A 12,212-nucleotide genomic window follows, 5' to 3' on the forward strand; every position below is an offset into this window, starting at 1 on the left:
GCATCTCTTGAGGAGTACCAGCTGGGAAACATATGTCAAGGATTACTATCAAGGAGTGTCTACCAATCATCATAGTGTTCCGTGGCCCTTCACACTCTTTGCCAAGGCCAAAGTGGAGGAAGAGGTCGGAGATAAAGCAGTCAGAAGGGAGGATGTGGTCTGGCCTGGGCAGGCTGCCATTTTACCAAACGCAAATCAGCCCTAAGTCTACTGTGATACTCATCAGCATTTTCTAGTTACATCTAGTTGTCTCTGTCTTCCACCTTCTGACAGGGAAGTAGGAAAATCAGAGGTTTGCAGAAGTTGGTAAAAACTCATGTCAGGAGGCAGAGTTCCATTTCTAGATCCAAGAAAAACTTCCTGTTTTGTTAAGACCCTTCTTAGGAGCGGAAACCAGCTCACTCAGATGAAAACCACAATGAATAATTTCACTGATTTGTACCGTATGTTAAGCAAACCCAAAATCCCAAGAGAAGGTTGTGAATAAGAAGAGAAACTCAGAAGGGAACTGTCAGATGTCAACCCCCACTGAGGAGGGCTCCTCCTCACTTCCTCCTTCACCACTCCCTGAAGAACGGTAGCCAACAATGGCATGGAGTAACTTTGGGAGGGATGTGACGCAAAGGCAATCTGGCACAAGCCTCAGGGGCTTGCTCAAGAACTGCATAACTCCGATTGCTCATCCTCTCTCCAGATGGAGTTTCCTTTTCTGCACAAAGATCTCGAAGAGCTGCCTCACTAGCCTCTCCTCTACCGCAGTAACGAAGTCCAGAACCTTCGTTTAACACATTAACAGGGATTGGGATCACTGCCTTCATTACGTAGTGGATGCTGGTTGGTGGTGGAGTGGGAGGTAGAGACACAGAAATCCTGCTCCAGGACCCTGGTTGGTAGAGGCTCTGACATTTGGAGTTGTATCACCGGAGTCTTTGGTCTCCACCATCCTGGCCAGGGAAGAAAAGGCACAAAGAACTCTCACATGCTCTTCTGTGGTGTCCCTTCTGTCTCAGGAGTTGGACAAGAACAAAGTACAGAGGGGCTGGGGTGGATGGGAGGAGAGCCGTAAGTCTTGCCGAGCAGTAAATGCCTCTGCCCTAGCAGCCCTGTAAAGCTAAGTGCATGCTACGACGTGCATTGGCAGCTCAGAATCCCAGACCACGAAAAGATCATTTGAATCCACGTCTGCTGAGATGTCTCATCTAAAGGTCTTTCTTGATCATTTCCTGAGTAACCGGCAGTTCTCAGGTCAAAAGTAGCCCGCTCCATTTAAGCTGGGTTCTACATAAGGGCTTTACCTCAACCCCCACCTCTGACCATTTTTTTTTTTAATAGGAAGTCTTTTTTTGTTTGTTTGTTTTTTTTTTTGTTTGTTTGTTTAAGATCTTATTTATAGGGAGAAGGAGAAGCAGACTCCCCTCTGAGCATGGAGCCCAACTCGGGACTTGATCCCAGGACTCTGAAATCATGATCCCAAAGGCAGACACTTAACCAACTGAGCCACTCAGGTACCCCTATTCCTGTTTTTTATGTACTTAAGTCTCCAGCCTCACAGTGTTGTTGGGATACGGACATTGCTTGGTGTCCCTGGAAGCAGAGGTCAGTCGTTGGAATCAAAGCTGAATTTTTTAGTCATGGAATTTTAAGCCGTTCACATTCAATTCCATAAAAATGCCAACATCAGACTGGAGGATTGTTCTCTCAAAGACTGTTGACCAAATTGTTCAGAATATATTATGATTCAGGCCTCCTCTTGCCGTTGACTCATGTCTGACTCTTGTCCCGTGTTTTTATGCCAAGGGAGGATGCTCTGTATTCACCAGCAATTATATATACATACAGCTCATGCACACGTGGATTTCTCATGAATGAACTTGCATGCCCTGGCCAGGGGGCTAGAAGTTAGGAAATAACACTTAGCTCCTCTGCCCTGCGCCCCTTGCTCCTCGCTTTGGGGATGTTTGCAAATCCACCAGAAAGGCAGGCGAGAAGCAAGGGGAACGCAGCTCAGCCCCGCGGCCCACTGATTTCATGGGGTGGTTCTCCGCCCTTTTGTTTTACTTGGCCTGCTGCGGAGCTGTTTGGGGACTTAGGAGGTTCTCCAACCACGAGGCCCTTTGCAGACCTGATTTCCCCTTGCAATGACACATTAGCCTCCCTTCAAATGTAGCAATTATAAATTCCTGCCTGGGGAGCAGCAATTGCTTTGAATTACACACTATTTGAATAAACCAGTACAGGATTAACAAGGCCTTATTGTTCTACAATCCTTTACTGAAACTCTGCTCTAGCAATTTCTGGTGACATTGTATTTCCCTGCCTAGCATTGGACTGTGCAAAGGAACACTTTCCACATTTTAATTGGTCCTTTCAGTTGTGTGTAATAAAAACCTCTGGTTACCATTCTACCAACAGCACAGAACAGAAAGAAATAATACTGCCAGGTTTTCTCTGTTCATTTTTTTTCCCTCTTTGGCACCCCTACTAGAATTCCACATTTTAAGTTCCTCAGATTTGAGAAGTTAAATATTGCTTCCTGACTGCTGTGCATACATGCAAATACACACACTGTACACACACAACGTAGGGTTCTCTCTCTTACATTATGTGTATCTGCTATTTGCAAGAGACCTCGGGAGCACGGAATGAATTCAGTAATCCTCCTTGGTTTGCAACAACTCTCTTCATTGCCCTGGAAAGGCTACTCTAAATGGGTTTTTCTGATAACCCAAGAAAACAGTTTATATTTAGTCCATTAAACACACGCTTCTTGCTCATTCACTTTTTACTCAATAAGAATAAATCAACTAAAATTTACTTTCTAACCAAAATTATTTCTAACAGAACTGAAAGGGAATCTCTTTATAATGAAAGGTTTAGGGGGAATCCCTGGGTGGCTTTAGCATCTGCCTTCGGCCCAGGACCTGATCCTGGAGTCCCAGGGGACGAGTCCCGCGTCGGGCTCCCTGCATGGAGCCTGCTTCTCCCTCTGCCTGTGTCTCTGCCTCTCTCTTTCTCTCTCTGCCTCTCATATATAAATAAATAAAATCTTTAAAAATTTACTCTTAAAAGTGTTGAGGCCACAGTATCATTTATCCACAAAATAGGCCTTTATAAAAGGCTGCTGATTCAGTGAATATAAAACCAATGAATTAGGGACGCCTGGGTGGCTCAGCGTTTGAGCGTCTGCCTTCTGGCTCAGGGCAAGATCCTGGAGAACCCGGGATCAAGTCCCACGTCGGGCTCCCTGCATGGAGCCTGCTTCTCCCTCTGCCTGTGTCTCTGCCTCTCTCTGTCTCTCATAATAAATAAAATCTTTAAATAAAAAAACAAACCAATGAATTAGGCTATAACAGAGTCTTTTCTAGCTGGTTTTAGGCAAGTTAACTCTAATAAAGATCATGAAGATAGAAAGCCAGCTTGAACCAAGAACATTCTGTATTCTATTCATAGGTAATAAAATGAATTCTATGCAACTGCTGATTGAAAATTTTAATTATTTACATAAAACTAGGCCCACATAACTATCACTCCAAAAACAATAGCACAATATTTTTATTTTCTTTTTTCAAGATTTTTAGGTAATCTCTACACCCAACATGGGGCTCAAACCTGCAACCTTGAGATCGAGTCACATGCTCCACCGACTGAGCCAGCCAAGTGCCACAATAGCACTTTTTTTTTTTTTAAGATTGATATTTATTTTGGGGAGGGGTAGAGGATATCAAGTGGACTCTGTGCTGAAAATGGACCCAGATGTGGGGCTCGATCCGACAACTCTGAGATCATGACCTGAGCCGAAAGCAAGTCTGACACTTAACAGTCTGAACCACCCAGGCGCCCCCGCACAAAATTTTAAAAATAGGCTTTGATGGAATTTACAAAGTTATAGTCTTTACCCATTTGTCTCCAAACCATCTTTTCAGATTTTGTACCTACATTGAAATTCTTGTGCCAGAAAGGAATTGGATGATATTTCAGATGTAGCTATAAGAAGTATGATAAATTATTTTAAGATACATTTCAGAGAGAGAGAGTACACTCACACACGTACAGATAGGGGTGGAGGGTGGGAGGGGCAGAAGGAGAGAAGATCCCAAGCAGACTGCACTGAGTACAGAGCCCAACTCAAGGCTGGATCCCAGGACCCTGAGACCGTGACCTGAGCCAAAATCAAGAATCAGATGCCTAACCGACTGAGCTACCCAGGTGCCCCGATGGATTATTATTATCATTACCTTTTAATCATTAGAGGGCCATGAATTCAATTTTAAAAAGCTAGGTCTAGGGACACCTGGGTGGCTCAGCAGTTGAGCATCTGCCTTTGGCTCAGGGCGTGATCCTAGAGTCCTGGGATCGAGTCCCACATCGGGCTCCTTGCAGGGGGCCTGCTTCTCCCTCTGCCTATGTCTCTGCCTCTCTATGTGTCTTTCATGAATTAATAAATAAAAATCTTAAAAAAAAAAAAAGCTAGGTCTACAATCTGCACTGAAAGGATTAATCTGTAAATATTTTAATATTTTCATTTATAAACCTATGAGCTACTTTCTCCCATTTTGCAAACCTCAGACTTCTTTGAAGCGTTTCTCCTCTTAGAAAAAAATAAATAGAAATGGGTTGCTGCTGCTGTTCATGATTTCTTCAGTAAGGAGATAAGAGTGAATCTTTTTAGGGACCTTGTTTTAGGATGGAAGCGTGGTTGAAATCCTGGGACCCGTGACTGAAATTAAGGAAGCATTATATTATGGACACCTATCTCAAAGGTAGCATCAACAAGGACACTCAGTAAGCTCAAGGCTGAGGCCCAAAATCACACAGGATTTGTACACGATCAATAGATAGTGTGAATTATCCTAAAGAGATGTTGGGGCACCGAGGTGGCTGAGTAGTTGAGCATCTGCCTTTGGCTCAGGTGGTGATCCTGGGGTCCTGGGATAGAGTCTGGGTGGCTCAGCGGTTAAGCATCTGTCTGGGCTGGTGCTGGGCCCCCGGGGCCGCGGCTCCCCACCACTAACCGCCCCCTGAGCACCCCCCCGCCCCGGGCTCCCGCGTCGCAGCGTTTTCTCCCTTCCCTTCCACTGCCCCGCGGCTGTCTTGTGCCTCAGTTTCCCTCCTTCGGCCCGCAGACCCGCCCCCTAGCCCGGGTTTCTCTCCCTGCCGGCTGCAGGCCTCTCCCCCGCCTTCCACCAGCTGGGGCTCCGCGCGCGGCGCAGGTGCCCAGGCCCGGCGCCGGTACCCCAAGACGCTGGGAACCGCCTGAACCGCATCCTAGCTTGCACCCCCCGCCCCCCGCTGAGCCCACCTGCTCGTCCCTCCAGTACCAGCCTCACGAGGTAGTGCCACTGCCTCCCCCTGCCCGCCCAGCCCCGGGGGTGCGCTCCTCGGCGGGCCGTGGGAGCCGGAACATTCCCCAGCAGTGACGCGGCTAGGGCTTGGCAGAGAAAGACTTGTCCTAACTATCTTGAGAAACACATGTGGTCTTTCTTATCAAACCTGGTTTGTTCTTGGAAAAGAGAGCTCCTGGCTCTACCCCAGCGGTCTACGGCTTTTTAACAACTGCTGAAACAAAACGAAATGGAAAAGTTCGAGTGTTAAGAATAAGTGAAATTACTTGGCCTGCAGATTTCGTGGAATTTCCCCAAATCATTTACCCAGGCTCGAGCCTTGGTAACGGTTTCAGCTCAAACTGGGACTTGTTTCTCTTCGCTTAGAAGCAATCCCGGAGTCCTGCTGTAGACTGTGTTACCAGGAGTCTGCAAGTTTATACTACGAATTTTCTGTCATTTTTTCCCCTCTTCATTTGTTCGTATGCACGCGCTGCCCACAAGGAGGAGGAGGAGGGAATAATATCTGGCACAGGTGGCGGTTTTCCTAAATTTCTGAGGTTTATTTTTATTGTTTTTAACTTGCTAAGATTTTTGCTTAACGCCTCTCTCTTTTTTTTTTTTTAATTTTTTTTTAATTTTTTTTTTTATGATAGTCTCACAGAGAGAGAGAGAGAGAGGCAGAGACACAGGCAGAGGGAGAAGCAGGCTCCATGCACCGGGAGCCCGACGTGGGATTCGATCCCGGGTCTCGAGGATCGCGCCCTGGGCCAAAGGCAGGCGCCAAACCGCTGCGCCACCCAGGGATCCCTCTTTTTTTTTTAAGATTTTATTTATTTATTAATGAGAGACACACAGGGGGTGGGGTGGGGCAGAAACACAGGCAGAGGGAGAAGCAGGCTCCATGCAGGGAGCCCGACGTGGGACTCGATCCCTGGTCTCCAGGATCACGCCCTGGGCTGAAGACAGATGCTTAACCGCTGAGCCACCCAGACTCCTGGTACTTACACTTATTTAATGATGACTACACCCCTTGGAAAACCGGGCGCTGGGAGAGGTTAGCAATTCATGCAAGGTCACCCATACAGCAGCACAGCTAGAATTTGAGCCCCGAGCCTTTTTTAAAAAATATTTTATTTATTTATTCATGGTAGACACACAGAGACACAGGCAGAGACACAGGCAGAGGGAGGAGAGGCTCCACGCAGGGAGCCCGACGTGGGCCTCGATCTCAGGACCCTGGAATCACGCCCTGGGCCGAAGGCAGGTGCTCAACCGCTGAGCCACCCAGGCACCCCAAACCTCGAGCCTTCTGGTGCCAGGTGCATTTCTGTTCCCAATCCTAATGTGTAGGCTTCTTCTCCACATCAGGCGGTTGTCAGATGCCAACGGGGTGTCCCACAATCCAACTCAATTCTGAGACGATCTACCTGGAAAGAGCATCCTGTCGCACAGGTGAAGGGCTGTCCTACGGCAGTGCTCTCCCTGCCCACCCCACCACCACCCTTCAGGGGACAACTGCAAGCAAGTACAGGTTGTCACTTGTACTTCTGACCAAGTGACTATAGATTGGAGGTTCTAACTACCCCCTCCCTGTGTTCCGTTAATTTGCTAGAGCAGCTCACACAGCTCAGTTTACCTAGCAGATGGGTGACTTACTGTGTAACTCAGGAACAGCTGGATGGAACAGATGCATAGAGCGAGACACGGAGAAAGGAAGCAGAGTTCCCATGTCCTCTCTGGGCGCGTCACCCCCTCACAACTCCACCTGCTTAACTGGAAGCTCTCTGAACTCCTTTTGGGGTTTTATGGAGGCTTCATTACTGAAGCATGATTGATTACATCATTGGTCGCCGGTGATGGCCCCCACCCTCCAGCCCCTCTCCCCACCCTCAGGACAAGGCCATGGGTCTGAAATATTCCAACCCCTTTAATCACCTGATTGTTCTGGCAACCAACCCCCATCCTAAGGTAGGGATCTAAAAGCCACCTTGGGTTGTTTTTTTTTTTTTTTTTTTTCCTGGACCTTTTGAAAAGTTTATTTAAATTCAATTAATTAACATAAAGTGTATTATTAGTTTCAGACGTAGAGTTCAGTGATTCATCAGCCTTACATAACACCCAGTCAAAAGTCACCTTGTTACCATAACAAGACACCTTTATGGATCTTACTGCCTACAAAACGCCAAGGGGTTTCGGACGGAGCCCTGTGCCAGGACTAGAGTCAAAGGCCAAATAGGTATTTCTTAGTGTGACTCGCAGTGTCACTCCAGGTATAAGCTCTTGAACCTGGGCCAGTCGGGGCTCCCTGGGTGGCTGAGCCCATTAAGGTGGAAGGGTCCTGGGTCCCTGCCCAGCAGGGAGTGCTTCCCTCCCCTCTCCTCCTCCCCCGCCCCTGTGCTCTCTCAAACTCTGCCAAATAAATAAAAATCTTAAAAAAAAAAAAAAAAAAAAAAAAGCATGAGCCGAGAGGTCCCAGTATGCCCTTGGTCTCCACGCCGCCCCCAGGCGCCGTATGTTTGCGGGGCCTCTCCCGGGCTTGCGGGATCTCAGGCACGCGGCCCCCGCACCGACGGGAGGGCAGGGCTGTGCGTGGCCCGTGGCCGCTGCCTCTGGTCCGGGGGGGCTTCTCTGGCCCCGACGGGCCGGTCGGTGAGGACCAAGCCTCCCGCCTGGGGGTGCCGTCCACCAGCTGGGAGGCCTGTGCGTGGGTCCCTGGGATCCGGGAAGCCCCAGCTTGGGGTTCAGGCCCAAGCCTTCAGTCTTCCTATTTACAGCCAGACTCAGAGAAGCCCCTTGTCCTGTGTCAAAGAGCTGGTTAACGGCAAGGCCAGGACCGGGCTTTCCGGGCCGCCGGCCACGCAAGCTGGAGACAGGAGTCGCTTTTCGTGCCAGGGCTTCTGAGGGTGGGCTGCTGAACCTGTGGCTTTCGCTTCTATATCTGTTTTTTATTTTTATTTTTTTTATTTATTCATCAGAGACACGAAAGAGGCAGAGACACAGGCAGAGGGAGAAGCAGCCTCCCTGCAGGGAGCCCGATGCGGGACTCGATCCCGGGACCCCGGGGTCACCCCTGGGCCGAAGGCAGACGCTCAACCACTGGGCCCCCCAGGTGCCCTCATCTCTGTACCTTAATCTCTGACACGGAGCGGCAAAGCAGGCCTAGGTAAAAGGGTGACACATGGTGCTTACAAGGAGCCAACTGTCCTGGAGGAGTTCCTGCTACCACATGCCTTTGGCAAGGGCCCGCACTTTGGGAGTCTGTTAACCGCTGTGGAGGCCAGCGCGGTATTCGCATAGTGTGATCTAACCTACACCACAAGGCCAAAGCCGTCTGGGGGGCGTCTGGGGGGCTCAGCGGTTGAGCACCTGCCTTCGGGCCAGAGTGTGATCCCGGGGTCCTGGGATCGAGTCCCGCATGGGGCTCCCTGCATGGAGCCTGCTTCTCCCCCTGCCTGTGTCTCTGCCTCTATCTGTGTGTCTCTCATGAATAAATAAATAAAATCTTTTTTTAAAAATGGGGCAGCCAGGGATCCCTCGGTGGCTCAGCGGTTTAGCCCCTGCCTACAGCCCAGGGCGTGATCCTGGAGCCCCGGGATCGAGTCCCACGTCGGGCTCCCTGCATGGAGCCTGCTTCTCCCTCTACCTGTCTCTCTCTCTCTCTCTCTCTCTCTCTTTCTCTCTTTCTCTCTCTCTCTCTCTTTCTCTGTGTCTATCATGAATAACTAAATAAAATCTTAAAAAAAAAATAAAAAGACCAAAGCCATCTTACAATGAGAACAAAATTTTGAGCATTCGCTCCACACCAGAGACTGCTCTAAGGAAGCGCTTTCTGTGCACTAATTTATTCAGTGCACCCTGCAGACCCTGTCAACTCTAACCTACACCCTGTCAACTCTAACCTACCTCATCATCTGCATTTTACAGATAAGGAAGCTGAGCCACAGAGAGGTCAAGTAGCTTCCCCAAGGTCGCATAGCTCGGGAGAGGCAGAACTAAGGTCCGGAGAAAGTATCTGCTTCTAGTGTCTGCACGCCTAACCCATGCGCCAGACTGGCTTTCATGGGATGTGGGGTATGGGAGTTTTTGAAGACACCCAGAAAGACCTAGGGATTTGGATTTTTTGTTCAGGGAGAAGAGACAGAACCAGTTATCACAGACATCTATATTATTTTTATTGTTAAGATTTTATTTATTTATTCATGAGCGAGGCAGAGACACAGGCCGAGGGAGAAGCAGGCTCCCTGCAGGGAGCCCGACGCGGGACTCGATCCCAGGTCTCCAGGATCACGATTTGAGCCAAAGGCAAACGCTAAACCACTGAGCCCCCCAGGTGCCCCCAGAGCTCCATATTCGTAGGTTCAGTCACCCACCCAGGGGAGACCATGCACAACCTTGATAGCCTACAGTCAGCTTTAGGGAGCTTTTCACTTTGCTTTTCATTTTAAATGGTGAGGAACTGCTATCTAACCCCTGTGGTTTCTGGGCCACTCTCCAAGGGCTATAAAGTCACCTCAGTTCCCAGGTTAAAGTTCAGAGCAGATAAGGTGCCCAGGAACACAGAGAAGGAACCAAATAAAACTACCAACAAAATAGAAGTTTGGCAAGTTTCAGATCTTGTTGCATAACGCCTTGCTTGGGAAGAGATACTCAAAAATCAACAAAAGGAGGAACAACAGGATGTTAAAAAACACTTTTATTATGTTTTTAGAAGTTTACTGCCAGATTATTTCTACCAAAAAAATAACATGCCTCCTCCCTCCAAACTACACAATTTGGGGTTTGCCGGGAATTTTGTGGAATGTTTTTTGGACCAAAACCTAAGTTCCCACCAAATTCATTTTCAAAAAGAACGTCCCAGAGCTGATCCCGCAGACAGGGAACAAGGCTCCTGGATGGGAACAGGGGCCCTGCGGCCCTATCGTGAGTGGCACGTCCCCTGAGCTTTGGCCTGGACACCAGCACCCGTGGAGCCCCCTCCCCGTGCACACGCAGATGGCAGGTCACCCGCTGACGGCCTCTGTCCCAAGGGCCAGGGATGCAAAATGCCAGCTGATCGTGCAGCCCGCACACAAAGAGGGGCTCCGATCCCAGACCCCCAGCATCTAGCGCTGTGACCTCTCTGAAGCTCCATTTCCTCATCCATGAAATGAGTGCTAAAATACAATCAGGATTGTCGTGAGGCTTTTTTTTTTTTTTAAGATTTTATTTATGGGCAGCCCGGGTGGCTCAGTGGTTTAGCACCACCTTCGGCCCAGGCCCTGATCCTGGGGTCCTGGGATCGAGTCCCGCGTCGGGCTCCCTTGCATGGAGCCTGCTTCTCCCTCCTCCTGTGTCTCTGCCTCTCTCCCTGTGTCCCTCATGAATAAATAAATAAAACCTTTAAAAAAAGAGAGCAAGAACCTTTACATTTAACTGCAGAGTTCGGACAGTCGAACAGAAATGCCGCTGATGTCAGAAAACCATGCCATGTGCCAAAGGAGCAGCGTGGACAGTGCATGTCTCAGAGGCTGGGAGGTGAGAGCACCCGCCACCCCATCTTTGGCTGGGCTTTGGGGCTCCTGTTTCAGAGAATGCAAGTATCTGTATATTCCAAAGAAGTTTATAGTTTGTAGGAGGAGTGACGGGTGGAGGTTATTTCAAAATGTGAGGCCCTGTTGACAGCTGAGCATGATCGTGTGTGTGTGTGTGTGTGTGTGTGTGTGTGTGTGTGTGTGGACTCTCAAGAATTGCTGTTCCTTGTTCGGGAAGCTTCAGGAGCCAGCTTCCAGCATCCGAGGTGGCCCATAAGGCCGATGTCTGTTGTCCTTGCCCGACGATGGTTGATTAGCTATGTGTACAAGGAGCAGCAGTTTGAAACAGCTCCTCCCAAGGCCGGAGAGCCAATGTGGGGTGACCCTCCCCAGAAGAAGCACTTTCTAGATGGACACTTGGCGGGCAGGACTTGCTTTGGGATTTGAGTGAGCACACGCTTCCTTAAGCAGCAGAAGCCATGGGTACGACTTAGAGGCACGGGCCTCCCGGTCCCCGCGTGAGTTAGAGTCTCACCTGTTTCTCCCGGGGCGGCCTCACTAAGCTGCCACATGGACGCCCCGACTCCTGCTCAGGAAGCTTCTGTCCCTGGCTCTTAGTCTCCTTATGGTGAGGTCAGAGCATTATTTCCCTTCTGCTCCGAGTGTCCCTCCCAAAGACAGAAATGTAGGCCTGTATTAGGGTTCACCAGGAAAACAGAACTAATAGGATGTATATATACAAAGGGATTTCTTTTCAGGAGTGTGCTCATGCCGTTGGCCAGGCTTGGCAGGCCCAAAATCTGAAGTGGGGGGGCCGGCCGGCTGGAGACTCAGGAAACGGTTGCAGTTCAAGTATAAAGGCTCGGCCCGCAAGCCGGGAAGGGCCAGTATTGCAGATGAAGTCTGAAGGCAGGCTGCCAACAGAATTTCCTCTTGCCCAGAGGAGGGTCAGCCTTTTGTTCTGATCAGGCCTTCAACTGCTTGGACGAGGCCCACCCACATTATGGAAGGCAACCTGCTTTATTCCAAGCCCACTGGTTTCATGGAAATCTCATCCAAAACGTCCTTACAGAAACAACCAGAAAAAATCTAACCAACTCTCCCAGGCACTGTGGCCTATCCACGTTGACACATAAAGTTCAACATCATAGGGCCTTCTTTCTTTCTTTCTTTTTTTGGTTAAAGATTTTATTTATTCATGAGAGACACAGGGAAAGAGAGACAGAGACACAGGCAGAGGGAGAAGCAGGCTCCATGCAGGGAGCCCGACACAGGACTCGATCCCAGGTCTCCAGGGTCAGGCCCTGGGCTGAAGGCAGGTGCTCAACCACTGAGCCACCCAGGTGTGCCATCACAGGGCCTTCTTACTAAGTGATGG

Source organism: Canis lupus, chromosome 18 (assembly GCF_003254725.2).
Source record: "Canis lupus dingo isolate Sandy chromosome 18, ASM325472v2, whole genome shotgun sequence".
Taxonomy (NCBI): domain Eukaryota; kingdom Metazoa; phylum Chordata; class Mammalia; order Carnivora; family Canidae; genus Canis; species Canis lupus.